Source organism: Nycticebus coucang, chromosome 17 (genome assembly GCF_027406575.1).
Source record: "Nycticebus coucang isolate mNycCou1 chromosome 17, mNycCou1.pri, whole genome shotgun sequence".
Taxonomy (NCBI): Eukaryota; Metazoa; Chordata; class Mammalia; order Primates; family Lorisidae; genus Nycticebus; species Nycticebus coucang.
Genome location: NC_069796.1, coordinates 15,663,947 through 15,684,240, shown reverse-complemented (window position 1 = coordinate 15,684,240; position 20,294 = coordinate 15,663,947). Strand labels below are relative to the sequence as shown.

The following is a 20,294-nucleotide window of genomic DNA, read 5'->3' as shown; positions in this document are numbered from 1 at the left end:
TCTTTTGGGATATCTATTGGCCAATGGCATTTTCTCCTAAGTATCGCCTCTTTCTGTGTTCTGTCCACTTTTCCCTATTAAGTTGTTTCTCATTGTCTTATTAAATGTATAGAACTCCTTTCGGTTTCTATATGCTAATCCTCTGTTAATCAGATGGCAATTATTTTGTCCTCTCTGCCATCACCCGTTTTACTTTATTTATGAAAATTTTTGTCTTAGAAAGTTTCTATTTTGGAAATGGTCAAAATTTCTAATTTTTTGACTTCCAAGGTTTTGTTCTTTAGTTTTGAGGAAGGCCTTTTCATGCCCCCAAGACCATAATTGTATTCTCCCACATGCTCATTTAACTCCCACATTTTGTTTTTCTTTTACTTTTAGATATTTAACCCAGCTGAAATTTATCTTTGAAAGTGGTGTGAGGCAGGAACTGGCTTTATTATTTTCTGGATGGATAGCCAGCCGTCCCAATGCAGGGAGATGAATCTGTGTTAGAAGCTCATACTCTAAGCAGAGAAAACACCTGTATTTCACTGTTTCTGGACTTGGCTTAAGAGAAAACTCCACCAATGTCCACCACTGTCTGGAAGAACTGGACTGCACTTGGAAGCACAGAACCTGGGGCACCCTCAGTCTACGTGCTGGAAATACAGTATGAGCAAGATTCAATGGAGACCTGCATCAAAAGCTCACATCAACATTGAGCCCTCTCAAAAGCAAATCATCTTTGCTATAAATCAAATTATCAAGCCCTGCTATCTCTCTTTTATAATTAAGATTTTCCTATACTGTAATTTGGTTTTTGGTTGAATGAGCACACATTTAAATGTAAACAATTTCTTGAAATTGTGTTGGAGAAAGATTTACCATGATAGGATGCACGTTTTGAACCAAAATGGACTGTCAGGTGTTTTCCAGAAGGGCTGACACAAGGAACTGCGTGTAACAGGCACACTCCTTTGGCCTGAGTGTTGGGCGGCAGGCGGGTAGGTGCCCACTCAGCCACTGCACAACTATGAAACTTTCGCCAACTCACCTTGATATCTGCTTTGCCCATTTGTCTTGACTGTTGAATGAAGATAGTAAAACTAGGCCTGGTGCGGTGACTCACGCCTATAATCCCAGCACTCTGGGAAGCTGAGGCAGGGAGATCTGATGAGCTCAGGAGTTTGAGACCAGCTTGAGGAATAGCAAGACTCCATCACCACTAAAAATTAAAAAAAAAAAAAAAGATAATAAAAATAGTCACCTTATAAAGTCTAAATGGGATAATACTTGCAAAGGTCTTAGAAAAGCACAAGCCTATTGTCAGTGTTGAGGGATGAGTTCAGCCCTGAAGGGGGCTGCTTTCCTACTTTTGTCCTTTTGAAAACTTTGCATGTTTTCAGTTTATCTTCTTTTTCCATCATCACTACTCTTTTCTTACATATGTTCTATAATAGAGTCTTAGTCTCAAAACCATTGTCAAAGAAAGTTGGAAGATGTCTTTGCAGCCAGCACCCAGATCCCCACACCTCAGTTTGAATCCAAGGGAATGAAGGTGAACTTCAATCACGGGCTCTTTCACAGTCAGCTGTAAGGTCGGCTCCAGGCCTACGCTACTCTGGAAGGCTCTGGGGCACTTGATGGGAAAGTTATGTGTTGTGCCATGAAGCTTCAAGAGCAGACTTGCCAAGTTTATTGACTGAAGTACTTTTTATGAGCAACACTTTGCAAGGAGATTTTGGATGTAATCTCAGGGAAGAAAAGGTTAGGATGCCCAGGCTCACCTCAGTTTTCTGGGTTCCAAGCCCATGCTCTTTCACCATACATGCTGCCCTCCTAGGCAACAAACTACACCTCAACAGAGCTCCACATTTTACAGAACAAGATCTGTCTGCTCCTCAGGGAAACAGGTTGCACGTTACTGCATCCACCCTGACACCTGATGACGCTCTCATCATCCAAGAATGGCCGGACAGTGCCTGGGGTCCTTTTGTCACCACAGGAGGGGTGAACCTGGAGGTGGAAAGACTAGCCAGTGACAACACAAGAGCATATTGAAGATGTCGTTCATTCTGGAGGAGTCTCAGAGGAAACAAGACCAGAACAAGGAGCTTTGGAAGGGAGCAGAGAGGCCGGCGATCCAATTGGGGAGGAAGGAAGCACAGCTGAATGGACAGTAAAGCACAGAAAAACATTACTGACCAGAAGAGCCCATGTTGGGGTAAACCAGGATTAATGGGACGGCCAGCATGGTGGACACTGGGCCCAAATCTCAAAGGCGGGAGGGACTCTCTGATGTCAACAGAGGCTAGATGTTCCATTACACAAAAAAAGTAAGAAGTGCTAAAATGGCCAGGCACGGTGGCTCACACATGTAATCCTAGCACTCTGGGAGGCAGAAGAGGATGGATTGTTTGAGCTCAGGAGTTCGAGACCAGCCTGAGCAAAAGAGAAACCCCATCTCCATTAAAAAGAAAATAGAAAAAGTGAGGGAAGAATCGCTTGACCCCAAGAGTTTGAGGTTGCTGTGAGCTATGATGCCATGGCATTCTACTCAGGGCGACAGAGTGAGACTCTGTCTCCCTCCCCCACAAAAGGGCACTAAAATAGGCTTACAAGCATCTGTGCAAATATTTAATGGGTAAAATAAAAAACAATGTTTTTATATATTCTGTATGTTTTAAGTGAATATATATATAATATTTTTACTGTATATGATATACATGTGAACATTATTTGACAAAAAGGTCACTACAGATCATTTGAGAACTTTCCTAAAGGTGAGATGCAGGGCCTACTTTACATCCACCAGCCTGGAGGACATTGGCAGGAGTTTACACAAGGTTCAGACAGGCCTTTGGAGGCTGCTGTGGACTAAATGTTTGTGTCCACCCAAGTTTCATCTATTAAAGCTTTAGTAGATGCTGTGTTTGGAGTAAGGAAGTAATTAACGGTTAAGTAATGATGTTGTAAGGCCTTGATTCCTTGCAGTTAGTGTTCTTGTAAGAAGAACGCCAGAGATCCTACCAGTCTGTCTCTATCTCCCCAGCCCCCTCTCTTTTTCTCTCTGCTCTCAGGCATCAAGGAAAAGCTATGTGGGGTCACAATGAGTGAGTGCTGATCTGTAAGCCAGTAAGAGAGACAGTTTACCAGAACCCAAGAGACCAGATCCTTCATAGCGGACTTCTAGTCCCCAGAACCTTGAGAAAATAAATTCCTATTGTGAAAGCCACACATCCTGCAGTATTTTGTTGCCCCAGCCCCTAGCTGACCAACACCAATGTGAGAAGGAAATTGTAAGTCTAGCTCTCCTATTCTTCTTGGTCTTTGCAAGTGACCATATGAAGTAACCAGCCAATAGTAAGAAAAGTCCTCACCATCCCTATCAGGCACTTTTCTATCATTTGGAACCTCCTCCGCTCAAACCTGTGTGTCTGGGAGCATTTATTGAGAGACAGCTACTCACTTTGCTTTAAGTGTTACCTAGGGTACAGGATGTGCACCCAGTGGCCCTCGCGTGTCATTACGTGTGGTGAGGTGTGATTACTCACTCACTCAACAACTACTTATAGCAGGTGTAGGATGTGCCAGGTGCTACTCTAATTGCTGGGGACATGGTGCCTAATGAAAGACTCCGTTCCTGCCCTGAGGAAGCTTATGACCCAGTGGTAGGAGATGGACATTAAACAAACAAGTAAATATATATACAAGGTCAGGCTGCAATAAGGGCTAGGAGGAAGAATAGAATGGGGAAGGGGAGCAGGAAGAAGTCGGAGAAGCTATTAGGTTACAGAGTGGTCAGCAAAGGGCTGAGTGAGAACTGACATTTGAACAAGGACTGTAGGGGATGAGGGAATGAGCCCTGTGGACATCTGAGGGAAGGGTGTTTCAGGAAGAGGGAGAAATAAGAGTCTGAAGTGGGAGTGGGCAGGAGGCAGGGAGGCCAGAGTGGAGTGAAGGGCCGAAGAGGAGAAGAGCAATCCAGAGAGCTGGAGGAGAGGCCAGATGGTGCCAACGGTGGCTGTTACTCTGAGGGAGGTAGGACAGAAACCACCACACAGTTTTGAGCAGAAGAGTGACATGACTTTAATGAATGAGTTCAAGGGTCATTCTGGCTGCTATTTGGGAATAGACTGTAGGGAAGCAAGTTCAAAAGCAAGAGAGACCAGTTGGGGGGGCTACTGTGAAACCCCAGATGAAAATGGTGGTGGCTTGGACCAGTGCAATGACCATGGAAATGAGACATGGGCAGCTTCTAGATACATTTTGAAGGGAGGCCAACAGGATTTGCTGATAACGTGTGTGTGACAAATGGGAAAGGGGGAGGGGTCAAGGATGGCTGGAAGTTGTGAGGTCTGAGCAGCAAGGACAAGGTTGCTATAGGATCAGGAGAAGTAATGTGGCTAAACAAAGGCTCCCTGCACCTTGAGTGGCCTTCACCCAACCTTGTACTTAGCCTGAGAGTATAAGGCTAACTCTTGGTCCACAGTGAGTGGGTTAATACTGCCAGACGATGTTCTTATTAACATTTCTTTGGTGTGTTTTGTAAGAAAGATAGCTAAGTAAATAAAAAAAAAGAATGTAAAGAATACATTGACTGAAGAATTAAGCAAAAGGGAGAAATTCCCTAAAGCAAAGGAGTCTAGCAAAAAAAGGAAAACACAGCTATAATAATTTAAAACTCTACGTCTGTAATCTTGCTTAGAGGGTAAAGAATAGAGAGGAACAATAATAGTGCGGAGGAGGCAAGGGTTAGGAACTTTCAAAAGTTTGCTTCAACCCAAGAAAAGGCTTTAAAAGGCTATTTGGAGAAAGGATATGACTCAACTGCTCCAAGGTCTAGAAAGAAAGGCAAAGAAGTATGAAGAAACCAATGTGCGTTTTGTAAGAGTCTTAATAATACAATTCATGGCACAATACAGTATTTCTTAAGAAAACAGGTGTGTGGGTTTTCAGTTTGAATGTAAAATGCAACATTCTGGTTTATATTAATAAGTACTTGGTTATGAATAAAGGTGTATTTAAGAGGGTTTCACAAAGAAACTGACATCAATTGTTCTACTTGTCTTGTATATAGTGATACACAAATCAGACGCTGGTAACTAGTGAAACTTTGGGAAAGTAACAAATTATATGTTATTTATCTTAAAATATAGTATTTAAGCTCCTTTCAGCCTAAAAGTTACATCTCAAAAAAATTTTAAATCTAGCTAGTTAAATGTTTTCAGTATTTTCATAGGGCGATTAACGAGGGACTTCTCCCAGGCACAAAATCCAAAGGTGAGCGAAGACATTAGGAAACCATCCTTTTATTTCCTAATTATATGTATAGGGGAGTTTTCAGAAGATAATTTTATATTCGATGATTTTTTTAATACTTCATTTAAAAACCTACTTTAGGTTATAACTGGGTCATAGCTTTCATGTGAAAGCCATAAATTAGTTTCATAGTAGGGCTGAGTACATTGGGGGAGAGGGAGGGGAGGGAGGGGGGGATGGGTAGAGGGAGGGTGATTGGTGGGATTACACCTGCGGTGCATCTTACAAGGGTACATGTAAAACTTAGTAAATGTAGAATATAAATGTCTTAACACAATAACTAGGAAAATGCCAGGAAGGCTATGTTAACCAGTGTGATGAGAATGTGTCAAACGGTCTATAAAACCAGTGTACGGTGCCCCATGATCGCATTAATGTACACAGCTATGATTTAATAATAATAATAATTATTAAATAAATAAAAACCGACTTTAGAACCAAATGTATCATTTTTTAAAAAGTACATTCATTCATTGTCCGCAATTAAACCAGCCTGTTTGGATGGTTAAAACAGCTGTCTTCTGTCGTAAGATTTCAATGTTAAAACAAACACAACGCCCTTAGTTGTCTCCATTTATCTGGTTATAAAATTACTCAGATACACATTCATCATAATAAACCGCTTGGAAAAAGTCTTTCAGGTGATATCAGTACAGAGTTTTCCCACATAATCTAAAAACTAGAATTGGAACAAATGGAAGCATAATGTTAAATTTAAGCACATGCTACAGCCATCTCCTCTCCTAGCAGGCCTTCCACTAGCTGGAAGCAAAGGCCTGGAAAGCAGCTCTCAAACACAAGTACATTTCAATTTTCACCATTCTTTTGGCCAAAGAGCAAATTCCAACGTAGTGTTTAGTCAACTGGTTTATCTGGTGATGAAAAGCATAAATCACAGTTAGATAACTGTATTTTTAAACAAACTCACATCCAAGTAGATACCTCTATGTCTAAAGATTAGTGGGGGTGGGGCAATTTAAAAGTTATGTTGGAACAGAAGGATGAAAATAAGGCCCCAAACAGTCTTTGCTCTGTCATTATATAACTGAAGAGTTCAACTAATGTAAATGTAAAGGGCTTTTGTGGGGGGAAAAATGGAGTTAGGGTTTACTTAACATTTATTGTTCATTTATTACCTTATTTCTAATCGGCCATTCTCTTTATTTCCCAAACAATAATTTGATATCAGAAGTGAATAGAGCCAAGGCTTCACTGTGGTACAGTGGAATGATTGTCACACACAGGGTGGGCACCACCCTGAAGCTATTCATGAAGGGCAGACAGTAAATGACTGTTAGCAAACTCCAGCCTGCTGGTAGAGCTGGTCCCAGAGAGGCTTTTCCATTGTTTCCAGTGAATTCAAATTGCAGTTTTATCTCCTTCCAGGGGTCTTTAGAGTTATGTTTATATTCTTATTGCATCTTATTTTCAAGTATCTTGTTTTTGTAATTGTTAAATTTATTCATCACTCACATGGATAAATCTTTAATTCCTTTTTCAAGAAAGCAAATTAGGTACCATATAGTAGAAGTTCTTTCTATATGGGGAGAAAGTCTAAATTTTGTTCATCTTTAGAATTGGAATTTCAAAATAAGAAGGGTATAATATATTTTTAGTGTTTTTAAAAATTTTTGTTCTCTTTTTAAATGATCCTATTTCATCCAGTGATCTATTTCTTATCCTACTGAATCCTTGAAAAGGAACTCACTGACTCATCCTCTCTTTTATGTACCAAGCCCTCACTCTCTGCTAGGTGCTAAAGATACAAGAGAAAAGAAACAGATGTTCTCCCAAGATTTGAGAAGCTTCTGATCTAACAGGAAAGAGAAACATTCAACAAATAATTGTATCAGATAATAATTCTAGCCGTAATACATAATATGGACCACCAGGTAAATTCACAGGGTACTTTGAGAACACATAATGGGGAGCATGACCTTTTCTGGAGTCTCAGGGAAGTCTTTCTTGAAGCAGGAACATTGAGGCTAAAGCTTGAAGGATGAGTAGGAGGTAGCCAGGTAAAGAGGGGGAAGAAAAAGTTGCAGTGTTTTGGGCAGAAGTACATGGAGAGGCTATAGTTGCAAAGGAGAAAGACAGAGCTTTCCATAAACTGAAAACAATCCGTGATGCTGCAAGAGAGACAGTGATGGGAGAATGACGGGAGAGGTTGGCCAAAAACCAATCATGCACAGCCTTCAGGAGCATGAGAATGACTTGGGGTGCCTCTGAAGTGTTTCAAGCAGAGGCTGGATGTGATCAGATATGCGTCTTTCAAAGATCACTTTGGCTACCATTTGGAGAATGAATTGGATAATATTTAAGTTAATTTGCAGGGGGTGGGGGACGGACAACCCCAAACTTTGGTATATATCCAGTCTAGATATAGATGTCTATGTAAAAGTACAGAAACAAACTGGAAGGATGCAAAGAAGACTCAAAATTGTGCTAACTCTGAAAAAGACGGGATGGGAGTGAGAAAGAGGTGTTAATTACAAGGAAGTTAAGCTATATCCACCTGTTTTATTTCTTAAAAAGAGAAAACAAATACCACAAAAAATATTAACAGTTGCTATGTAATAATGAGTGAGGGGGATTAGGATGCTTATGATAGTATTCTTCGAAAGATTTCGTTATCTTTTGATTTCCTCAAAAGCAAAATGAAGTTAAAAAGGAAAAGAGAAGTGGGAGGGGGAAAAGGGGACATGTTCATTGTTGCTGAGAACTCAGGTACAATGAAAGCTCTGAAGTATGTCCCCTTGACTGACCATCACGGATGTCACTGAAGACAAGAGCCTTGTCAGTGGAGAGCTGGAAACAGAAGCCAGACATCACCATCTCTGGTGATGTTTGGCTTTGGAAGAGAGGAGTTACCTTGAAAGAAGCAGAGGATTCAAGGAGAGCTGTTTCGAAGGTAAGAAGGACTGACGCTTGCGTACATGTTGATGGGAGACGCAGGAGAGGGGCTGGAAAAATAGGTCAGAATTTCTTAGCACGTGTGAACTATTGGGAATGTGGGAAGCAATTGGTCTCACATTGGAGGATGGACACTCAGGACATAATGGGGACAGAAGTAAAAACATTCCCGTAGATAGACTATGTGTTTTTTTCAGGGAAGTAGGAGGCACCAAGGGGGAAACACCTGATGGAGGGAGAAAGGTAGCGGCTGAGATAGAGGGGAGAGAACAGTGTGGCAGGGTTGAGGATCCAACTGATGTGGACAACGCGGCTCGCCTGAGGCTTTCCAGCAGGACTGAGCTGCTCAGGGCAAGTGCAGCAAAGGCAGGGGTCTACACAAGGCCTAACTTTGAGTAAAATCAGTACTGACAAAAAGATAGGAGAGGAAAGAAATTCAAAGTATTTGAAAGGAGAGAGAGAGAGAGACCAAAGAGAAGACATTATGAAGCTATGCTGGTAGAGAAGGGAATGAAAGGAGGGAGTGGAGGGACTGAGGTAGAGGCAACACCCACAATCGGGAGGTCTTCAGGAAGTCAGAAGGCAGGGAGTGTGTGAGCAGGAAGCTGGAGGGAGAGGAAGCTGGGACTGGAGGGTGGGGTGTCAGAATTAGAGATTTAGAAGATGGAGTGTTTTCTGACAGTACAGCCCAGCGTGAGTCTCTGGAGTGGGTGGTGGAGTCGGTGGGAAATAGAAAAAGGCGCTGTAGATGATGAAGATAGGAAACTGAGGGCCAGGGGATGCTAATACCATCAGGAGCAATGACAGGAAGTGGGACAGGAGGAGGACAGTAAGAATGGGGTCAAATGAGGCATGTAAGTAACAGCACTGACATATTCACAGAGCACAGGGGGTTTTGAGAGGGGGAGAAACGGCTTGAATGCAGCATAAGGAGCAAAAAGGACACTGTCCTCTCTTCCCAACCCTAGGATAAAGGGGGCTAGAAGGAGAAGAAACAGCCCTCACCAGAAAAGGCTTGGAAAACACCGTGTTCTAGAACGCAGCCAGGATTCACCGTGACAGTGGGTCCCCCTCCAGGCTTCACATTAAAATCATCTGGGAATTTTAAAATGTACCCATGCCCAGATCTCCCCCTCACCTGGTAACACCGAATCTCTGAAGCCTGGGGATTTGTGTCATTTAAAAGCTCCCTTGGCAATTCTAATGTGCAAATAGATTTTAAAACTACTGATTTAAGGAAAAGTGATGAAGGAACTTGGGAGAAGGGGCTGAGGAGGATACAGACAGATTTCTTTCTTTCTGTCTTTCTTTTTTTTTGTTTTGAGACAGAGTCTCACTTTGTCACCCTTGGTAGAGGGCCATGGCGTCATAGCTCACAGCAGCCTCAAACTCCTGGGCTCAAATGATTCTCTTACCTTAGCCTCCCCACACTACAGGTACCCACCACAACACCTGGCGTCCTGAACATACAAACCGTGCTGTCCTATGTATGTCCCCTGCGAACTTATACCCACAAGGGAACTCAGCAGTAAGCACCAGCAGTCCCTCTGTCTCCCAAGTTCACTACACCTACCTCTAAATGTCTCAAAGCAGAGGTTCTGATCAAACAGCTAGATGTGGTTTGTAAAGGGATCCTAGGTGAGGTTTCTTTTTTTGCAGTTTTTGGCCAGGGCTGGGTTTGAGCCCACCAATTCCAGTATATGGGGCCAGCACCCTACTCCTTTGAGCCACAGGTGCCACCCTGACATTTTCTTTTTTTATTTTAATCTTCCTCCACACTTTTTCCAGGTGATTTGAGGAAAGCAGATGTTGTCAAATAAGTATTTATTGAAGAGCAGTTGTTACCAGTGGCTGCCAGCCCAGATTCCATCACTGACACAAGTCAAGCCACTTCTTTCCTCTGCTTTCATCTACAAACCCTGTAAAAACACGATTGATGTGGAGGACCATGATGCTAGTAACCATCCCAGAGCAATGCTTACCCTAGACTCAAGATTTACAAACACCATCTAGTTTAATACACAGGATTCCAGGGAAGTGAGTAGAACATTTGAATTCCATTTATAGGTGAGTCCACTGGGACTTCAGAGAGATAAGTGACTTACCCAACATCATCAGCTATTAAGTTACATCGTCTCAGACAGTCTCCAGGGGCCAGGGCCTCAATCACGGTACTTAATTATAAAACTGGCTAAAGTTTCCTCCTGGTTAGAACACTCTTCATTCTTTAACTTCCATTGGCTTTCTTTCCCTGAAGGACAGGGTGGAATGCAAATTTCAAAGGCTTTGGAGGATATGGTTTTACCAAAAGTTAAGGCAGGCTTCTGGGAGTGAGTCTGAGGCCACATGGGGGAAATGACATCATGAGGTTTCGTGGCTTGGCTTCCCCACAGGTGCTCCCCTGAGGGTTCCAGGAGCCTCACCTTAGCTGATTTACCTTCCAGCTCCTGGAGCCTCTCTCTTCTGGCAGGTGGAAATGTAACATAATGTGGTCAGGACAACCGGCGCCTAATTGGATGGTGAGATTTTAGGATCTAATAATTGCCAGGAAGAGTCTGGGTGGTATTTCTTCACCGTGCAAAAGTAAATTAAAATTCTTTTCCTCTTGTAGTCTATAATTTTAAATTAGGTAAATTTAATCTCTTGCTTCTTAGCTCAGCATTACTACAAATTAAACATGCAAATATTAATACTGAAAATAATTTCCCTTTAAATAATATCCTGAACCCCGATGTGGGGCATTTCCAATATATCCATAAAGCAAACAAGACAACTTAATTGTTTGTTTCTCCAAGGGAAGGAGCTAAACCCGGAATTAATTTGGTTCAGCCTGTGAAACAATTCGTTTGCTCTGCCTAATTCTGCCAATTAAAGAACTTTTCCCAGACACAATTAGCATGTAAATCAGCAGCGGAGAGCAAAGGCGGCGCCTAGGCGACCCGGGTGGAGTGGAGCGCTGGGCAGAGAACCCCCGGCGCCGTACGGACCGACACCGCACCGCGGGACCGCGCCGGGGTGCACCGGCGAGCTAGGGGACTTGGCTCACTCCATCAGTCGAAATCTGGGTGTTAAAAGAGCGCGGCTGCGAATCGGGCCGTCTTGGCCAACAGACCTTTTACCGCGATCTCGGTGGGATCCCAAGGGGTGGTCCAAGAGCCAATCCCCACCCAAGCCGCGGGAGCGCGCAGCCCAGCCGGCCGCCCAGCGTTCCACTGCCCCCTCCGGGAACCGGCTCCCGCGGGGCTGCGCGCGCACCTAGGGCCGCGCCCCCCGCCACCCCGGGGCCGCAGTGGCTTTCGCCTGGGAAAGGTGGAGATGGCGGCCCCTGCTGGCACCTCTGGAGAACAGCAGAGGTACTGACTTTTTCTCACCGTTCTCCCCACCTTTTCCAGGTGGTTTGTGAAAAAATAAAAGGGTGTTGTCGCCTGTGCATTTTTCTTGAATCATCTTTAGCAGATGTCTGTATATGCATAAATGGAAATAAAGGTGGAAATAATAGAGGTGGACCCTACCCCCAATTAGGGAACAGGTACAGCTTCTAATACGAGGGACTGGGCCCCCGCCCCTCGTGACTAGTAACTCTCTCTCCTAGAACTGAATAGCCGTCCCGCATTACTTTAAAGGCTGCTACTACAGTCTTTGCCATCTGCGATGCCCACTTGGGGAGCAGCAGCCTCAGCACGCGCAGTCGCTTGCGGGGCGCGCGCAGAGGCCGGGGGAAGGGAGCGCGGCGGGGCCTGACGAGTTGGCACAGGCCTGTAACTGCAAGACTTCTTGGCTATTGAAAGTTCAAGTGGTGGAGGAAGGCCGTGCCTGCAATTCTTCGTGTGATGGTAACAATAGTGCCTGGGAAGTAGTTGCGATTTTCCTCTTCCGTGAAGCTCTTGGGTTCTCCCTGGAATTGTTTGCGTCTTATTTCTGAAGTTTATTTCTAGGAACAGTCCACATACTGTGGACTTTAAAAAACGAAAGTTTTAAAACAGATCGTTGTGGTTAATATTAATAACACCATTCTCTATACTGTGGTTTATTTGCCTACTTAACATGCTTTATGAACGGGTGTATGCGCGCAACCAATAGCTGTGTTCCAATCTCCCAAGAATATTTTTAACCGCATCGGCGTCTATCCAATTCATCTGGGTATGTAGGGCGTCCATCACTTCTGGAATCTACCTCTTGATAACAGTAATCAGAATTTGAAAGGCTCGCCATTCACTTACCCTCATCCTTTCAAACTTTTCCATTTAAGAAAATCGATGAACAAAACCTTTCTTGAAACTCGCTCTTGCACTACGTCTATTTTTATTTATTTTTCTGATTTGGCAGGACTCAGCAATGCTGTCCGGGATTTTTACCTCCAGTAGCTGGAGCAGATATGGGGAGGTGAGGGCTGGGCTCCAGACCCAGTCGCCCCTGCAGGCCTCGGCGGAGCGCGCCAAGGGACCGGGAATTCTGGTGGCAGGAAGCGGCGCTGGCCAGTAGGTCCAAGACTCCACCTGCAGCCACATAGCGTAGGGTCTCCCTCTTGGTCTCGCTCATTCGCACTGACACACACCCTACAGCTCTCCTTTGGGTCGGAGGAGACGCCAGCCAAAGGAGGCGGGGTTGCAGGAGGAGAGTCCGCTCTGCGTAATCCAGTCCGGGACTTGGCTCCGCCCGGGAGCGGCGGCCTCTCCGGTGACAGAGGAGTAGTGAGTGGCACGGGGTGAGGCTGCAGCCAACTCCGCTCCCAGCGCACTCGGCTGCCCAGGCGCACGGGACGCAGCAGCGGCGCTCCTCCGCGGTGCGGATCGCCCGAGATGGCCGCTTAAGAGCGTGCGGCCGCGGCCAGCATCACCACACCCGCGGCACCGCGCTCCGGGCACAGGAGCCGGGCCAGAGCCGTGCACCCCTGCCCCAGCCCCTACCCCGCCCTGAAATGACTAGTTAATCGGCGCAGACACCACCAAGGGGACTCACCGGAGTGGAATCCAAGTGGAATTTGGATTTGGAGAAGAGTTTCTTGAACATTTACCCTCTTCCTTGTTGGTTTTCTTCCTTCTTTTTCTTCTTCATTTTCTTTTTCTCTCTTTTTGGGGCGCCGTCTTTTTTCCTTCTTCTCTGTCCGACCGTCATTGGAGATGAACACAGTGCGCTTGCATCCCAGAAAGTAGTCGCCGCGACTGTTACCCCCAAAGAGACAACAAGCACACATGCAGGAATGACAAAGGCTTGCGAAGGAGAGCGCGCAGCTCGCGGCCCAGAGAGATCCCCTCGATAATGGATTACTAAATGGGATACACGCTGCACCAGCCCGCTCCAAGCCAGCCTTCTGCCCGTCGATGCACCGAAAAGGTACGGCCCGAGCGCCCCGGCGCGCCCCTCATCCGGGGCAGCCTGAGGGTTCGGGGTCCGCGGCCAGCGCGTACAATCGCCTTTGTGGTGTTTGTGTTTTATTTTGTCTCGTGTCTGTCTCCCGAGCGTTGCCGAGTCCTGGGGGAGCAGCAACAAGCCCTGCCCGCTGCTCTTCGCCCTGCGCCCCAGAGGCCGCCTGGCTGGGCGTCCAGAGCTTCCCCACCCGCGTCGCGCACACGCCCGGCGCCGCCCCGGACCGCGACGGCGCGGATGGCTCCCCGACCCGGGGTGTGTGTGTGCGGGACCCAAGGCTCGTCCTCACTCTCGGGCCAGCAAAGAGTAGAGCAGGCCGGAGAAGGTGGGAGTCTCAGAAGCTCCCAGTCGCGGCGACTAAGGCAGGAAAAGGGGTTCTGCCCTCGAGGGCTGGAGGGGGTTGGGTAGAACAGCGCTGCTTTCGTCCAGTGCCAGGTTTGGATTCTGGGTCGGGAAAAAGAGTTCCGTGGAGACTGTGTGGAAGCAAAGGGAATCTTTTGTTGTCAGCGCGGGGTTTGGGCTGGGCTCTGTGGAGTGCGGGAAACTTGTAATGGCCCTGGGCACCCGCGTGCCCTGCCTCTTGGTGAGATCCCGGCTCCAGTGGCCGCTGGCACCAGAGGTTCCGGGCTTTGTTTGCTCGAGTAAGTGTTCAGGAGCGGCCTCTCGGTGTGGAGCTGCGCCCCCGCCCTGAGTTCTGTCCCTAGCCACAGCTCCAACCCGAACCACGAGAGCACGGTCCGTCGCGGCTGCGTCCCTCTCCAGCACCAAGCTCTCAACTATGGGGCTGGCGTACGCTGCGCCCTCCTCCGCGGTCTACATGGTCCCTCTCTGGAAAGGAGGCAGCCCAGGAGGGGGAAGGGTGGGAAGCTTTGGCTAGTGGTGGCCCTGGGTTTGCTACTCAGACGTGGGCTCTGTCCCAACACCTCTCTGTGTCCTAGAGCGATGCCACAGGGGCAGCAGGGCTGAGCGATGCCCACCCTCCCTGCCTGACCCTGCTGGGGTGAGAGACGTCTCTTCCCCCAGTTCTCCGCGTCCTTCTCAGTTCCTCTCCATGGAAGACCGTGCAAAGCAAGATCCTGAGGTCTCCTTTCTCGCTCGAGCCGAGAGACACAGGGGGAGCCAGGGAGCGATCCTGGACTTGTGGGTGCCGGGAAAGGAAACAGGATTCCGCCGTCTTTCCCGCTCCCTCGCCGACCCTCTGCCCAGCGCCTCCGCCCCCTGCACAGCGTGGGGTTACTGAACCAGGCGTTTCTGGAAAGTTTCTCTGAAAGCTGGGGCAGCGGGCAGGAGTGGGGAGCAGTGCAGTCTGTGGGAGACTGGAGCCCCAGGGAATCATGTGCACAGCCCGGGATGCAGCCAGGACTAGGTGCCAGCCCACTGGAGAGTGGCGCCTCCTGGCCCGCGGCACTTGCTTGACCAGTTGGGAAGGGGGTTGGGGACCAGATGGGGGTTGGGAGATGCTGAAGTAGGACTGAGGACGCAGGTGCGACCCTTCTGGTCAGAAGCGGTCACAAGGGTGCGGGTAGATACTGGTGGGCACTCGCTGGCTTGAAGCTCTAAGGGCAGCATCCCGAGCCTTCAGCGCCTTGAGCGCGATTTTTCTGCTGCCTGCGGTCCAGGGAGGGGCGAGGCCCAGCCAGGTGTGAGTGGAGCGGGGGCGGAACGGAGCCTGGAGGCGCTGTCCTCACAGCCCGGAAAGCCTTCCAGGGGTGACCTCCGGCCTGTATGGCAGTGGTCAGGACTGCCAGCCATTCCGCGTCTGGTCGTTGAAAGAAAGGTACCTGCCTTGGGAGTGACGTGGCCAGGCACAGCCACAGTGGCATCGCTCCTTTATATACCCAGTGGAAATCGAGTTGTCACTGAATCCGATCCCGGAAAGGTTTAAAACAGAGGCGCGCGCGCGCGCGCGCGAGCGCACACACACACACACACACACACAGTCGCAGAAGCACACGCTATCTCACTTGTAGTCACAACTTTCTGTGCCTCACATCTGAGAAGCCGGTTAAGCAGTATTTTGTCAGCAGGTTTCAGGAAAGCTATTTAATGCCCCCCAGCGCTGGTTTTTAAGTCTTTCTGGCCTGGGGAGGTGGTGCCTTGCCCTGTCTCCCTTTAACCCTGCGAATTGTTGGTCTCCTGTTCCCCGATAGACACACACATCTTGGGCATGAGGTCCATGGTCTGTTACTTAGATGGCCTGGGAAGACCGTTGGTTCTGAACACATTAATCCTTGATTTAGATTTTTGCCGCTAAAGATGGCTGTGTTAGATTCTGAATGAAAATACTCTACACTTTTTACCCTTTACCCAAGTGGCTACCGGAGGTCAAGATTGCAAGCATTTTGTATGACTTTTTAATACCGCGTTTAGCTTGCATGTAGCAGTTTTTTTATGATTTACAGTAAGGTTTGATTAAACTACTCCAGGCACCAAAGTTAATTATTAACCTAACCTTAAATACAGTGGCAGAATCATGTCTCCACCTATTAACCTAAACTATCTATTAAAAAATAATTGCACTAGCTATTTGAGTTTGGTTTACCCAGGCTTGTTTATATGGTAACTTTTATTTGAATCTTGAGTAACACCCACTCCCAGTTATTATTTTGGTTTCAGGATATTCTTGAATGAGGAACTTTGTGAACTAGTCTAAAGCAGAAAAGAATGATCAGATTTAAAACCTCACCTGTGCGTTATGAGTCCTTTTTCCAACTTGATTTAAAGAAGCGTCCTACTGTATGTTATTTACAGTGTTTGTGGGGTGACAATCTTTCTCATGTGTTAGGCTTTACAGCTGTCACCCTTTAGAGATGTGCCACATTCTCAATAATACATATAATTAACGTACGTAAATGTTAAGTAGACACCTAAAATTGTATCTCAGGAGCCATCTGTAGAATGTACTTATTGGATAGTACACCTAAGATTGAATAGGTTAAAATTTTATAAGAACTAGTATAGAATACTCAAGTAAATGTTGAATGAATGAATGGTCACACATGGTTCACATGTGTCGCCTTACAATGGACCTGTTTAATTTTCCTACAGTGAAAAAAAAAAAAAATCTATGCCTTTAGTCAAGTGGTTATTACAAAGTGGCGTTAAGTAAAACTATTTACATACAAACACACCCCCCTCAAATTTTATCAAAGTTTAGCCTTTTCCGTCATTTAAAACATTCAGCATTTGCATTTAGAGTTAGAGTAGGCGGGTAACACTGCACCAGTGAAGTCTAGTGTGTTGGTTAAATCAGGAAGACAGCAAGACTTAGGAAGACTGTTATCTTCCCTGAATAAAAATAAGACATCCAAATTAAGAGTTTGTATTAAATTCGAAATACATATTCATGCTTTCAAAGTAGATAGGTAATTGCACTCCCACATGAATGGAAGGAAAAATACTGCTTTGAACCAGGAGATAAGTCAGATAGTTTACTCTGTGTACATAGTAGTATAGCTCTTTTCAGGGCAGGACAAAAGAGTGATGATGGGACAAAAAGTTTTTTTTAGAACTAGATTGCCAAGAACTGATATAGTCTCTCAATCTTATTTGTTTGCAGGAAGGAATCACAGAACAAGCCAAACTAATTGCAAATGCTTTAATTAGGCATCTGCCATTTGTGCAGTGTAAAGCCTAGGAAAGCCTCTGTACTGGCTCCTCCCCACGCCCTTCTCTGGGTTTAGACAATTGACTGCCCTTCTCCCAGAGTGGGTGTTCTTGGCATCATTAGTAGGAACTCTGTGTTGTGGCAGATACATCTGTGCATGCCGGGGCAGGATGAAGCTTTGAATCAATCTGCTGGGCCCTCCCAGATCAATGCCCCCCACTCTCTTGGGGTGCCCTCTCTGAGCTATTTCAGAGTGAAGGCTTTTCTCTTCTACCTTAAATGTGCTGCAAGAGCCACTGAACTATTCTCTGCTGGCAACCACATGGTTGCCTCTTGGGGATATGGTAAGGGAGGGAAAGAAGGGAGGCATTCAATTCCTTTGAAATGGGCAAATAAGATGTTGTACCACACAAACCTCAAGGGGAGGAGGAACAGCAACTTCTCAGCATGGGACTATTACATATTGTCTATACACAAGGGTGTCTTGCTTTGTGAAACAGATGACCTCTTGCAAAGCTTTCTTATTAAAATAATTCTAATTATACTTATGGGGAGTATCATATGAAACTGTAATACACTGGTGATTTCCAAATAACCTCTTCAGCCCAGACCTCTCTCTCAGACCTCCCAAATATCTAGTGCCTACTGGCATCTTAAACTTAACATTCAGGAAACCTGGATCTTTCTCCCTCAAACCTACTTTTCTTATAATCTTCTCCATCATGGCAAATGGTAATTCCATTCCTTAAGTTGTTTGGCCCCCAAACCTAGCTCCCCTTGACACTTCTTCCTCACACCCATGTCCATTGCACTACAGTGCTGTTGGGAGCAGGTGCAGGCTTCCTCCAGGCCTTCTACTTCTGTGGCCTGCACGTTGACCACGCCCTGCACATTGACCAAGCCACTGTCCTCACCTGAGGGGCGTGTGCCAGTGTCCAAGCTAGTCCGCCTGCTTCTGCAGTTGGCCCCTCCAGTGTTTTTTTCAACACAGCAGTGTTCCTAAGCCCGCTAACTTGCCTGCTCGGATATTTTCCTGCCTTATTCCAATAAAAACCAAAGTCCTTACTAGGGCCTTTGCAGCCCTTCATGATGAGCACTGGGGCCTCCACTCTTCCCTGGGCTTCCTTGAAGATGCCAGGCATGGTGTATTCTTGAGATCCTTCGCAGGGACTTTGCACTTGCTCTTTCTGGGCTTGGGTGGTTCTTTCCCCAGTAAGCTGCATGGTTTGCTCCTCCTGGTCTTCAGGTTTCTGCTCCAATGTCATCTTCTTGCAAAGCCTTTTCTGATCCCCTAATTTACTTTACCTTTTCCCCACTAGCACTCCCACCCCTTGGCATGCTTCATTTTTCCCTTGGCACTTTGTACAGTCTGACAAACTGTATGTTGATTTTCTGCCTTCCACTAGATTATAATGCCACGAGCACAGGCATTTTATGTGTTACTCACTGCTGTATTTCCAGCACCTAAAACTGTGCCTGGCACACCACAGACCCTCCATAACAAGTGTCTGTTGGCAAGAATAAACAGTGGGTCTTTTTGCAAACAACTAGTCCTTATTTTCTCTCTTTTGTTTGCCCCTGGTGTTCTTATCAAATGAGATACTTCACTGTTGGCATGAATGTGTGTGTGCACGTGCCATTTCCATGAACACAGACGACATGCCTCACGCACCGCTGGTGGCATGCTCACTGTGTGTTGCTCTCCCAGTCTTCATTCCCACGGTCTAACCCCGTCTTCTTCTGTGGCCAAGAGCGCACATCTGTGAGACACCTGGTTGTAGCTGGAGGGAGTCTAAGTTAGGTAAATTCAACTTGCCAGGAAACAGAATTAAGAAGACAGCCAGCATTTATGAGGCTTGAGCTTTTGACCCTGGCCTCATTCATTTGGTCTGCATTCTTCTAACAGAAGGCCACAGAACTGTCCTTGCTTTCTTGGAGTTTGCCAACAGTAATTTTAAAAATGAAACTTTCTGTCTGGAGAATGGAGTATGCTTATTAATCCGCGTTTCTGCCCAGTACCAGATATAGTATAACTGCTATTGAAGAGCCCGCTCTTGGGAGTTGGGAGACTTGGGTTCTAAACTCTTACTATGTTGAAGTGATCACTTAACCTCCCCAAGGCATCATCATTTTAAATAAAATTGTGAATAGTACGCGTTTTTCCTGTCTATATTATACGATTGCTGGGAGAATAATATGAAATCATGAATATGAATGTGTTTGGCAAAATATAACCTAGGCTCTGGAAATTTGAAAAGTGTGAAGACCCTATTTCATGATCTTATAAAACACACATGCAATTATGCTCTGTGGATATAGTTTTAGCTTTAATCACAAAATCACATTATGAAACTAAATAACATGTTCAAATTCATTGAAAATGCACATTCCACATACAACACGGATAGCTAGTTTATTACTTAGAATACCCACCACCTCAAGTAGAGATGCCTTTCACTATGATCATGAAATTGGGCAAAGTCATGGGAGTGGCACTCTGCCAGGAATTATTTAAAAAGTAAGAGAATTGTTTTTGCTCAGTTAAGTTCTGAAAATAGCTCGAAGTAAACATTGATGTAGAACAGACATGTCAGGTTGACCCAGGAGTGGTAGGTGCCATGTTTCCACCTTATCCCATAACAAGGGCAAATTCATTATATTTTGTGGTGTGAAGTATATAAATGTGGAGGAACTGTCAGAGGTAATGCAGTGAGCCGCTCCAGAGGCAGAGCAGAGGTCATGCTTTTTTGGCAGACAACACACTTGGATTTCTATCTTTTTTTTTTTTTTTTTTTTTTGCCACTTACTAACAGCGTGACTTTGAGCTATTTCCTTAACTTCTCTGCTTCACTTTCCATTTGTAAACTGCTAGTATGATGGTAACGTTATGGTTACTGAGCAGAGTAAATGTGATGACATCTGTAAAACGCGTAGCCTGATGCTTGAGCAAGCGACATCCTCACATTCGAGGGAAGGTGTTATTTTTATTTTGGCCACCGTAGTCATGGAAAATGCCCTGGGAATGGATTTTTAAAAAGCACACAGTGTTTTTCTGGGAGGAGAGTACCTGTAGGAAATGGCTACAAATCTGTAACATGAAGAGATG

The 20,294-nt window shown here is 45.8% G+C and overlaps 1 protein-coding gene and 1 long non-coding RNA gene across 3 annotated transcripts in view; one reads left to right on the top strand and one right to left on the bottom strand.

The window, feature by feature from the left end:
* LOC128568729 (uncharacterized) overlaps positions 1-11,425 on the bottom strand; it is a 154,847-nt gene extending 143,422 nt beyond the window's left edge. Inside the window, exons 1-2 of the long non-coding RNA XR_008375204.1 lie at positions 11,327-11,425; positions 1,034-1,204 (exon numbers count right to left, since the gene is read on the bottom strand). This is a non-coding gene — a long non-coding RNA (uncharacterized LOC128568729). The remainder of the gene's footprint in view (positions 1-1,033; positions 1,205-11,326) is intronic.
* Positions 11,426-12,793: 1,368 nt separating this feature from the next.
* The window catches only part of SEMA6A (semaphorin 6A), a 126,156-nt gene continuing 118,655 nt past the window's right edge, over positions 12,794-20,294 (top strand). The window contains exon 1 of one of the 2 annotated variants that reach the window (XM_053566537.1): positions 12,794-13,548. The gene's annotated coding sequence lies outside the window, so the exon portion shown is untranslated. The remainder of the gene's footprint in view (positions 13,549-20,294) is intronic. The other variant, XM_053566536.1, reaches the window with a different exon arrangement.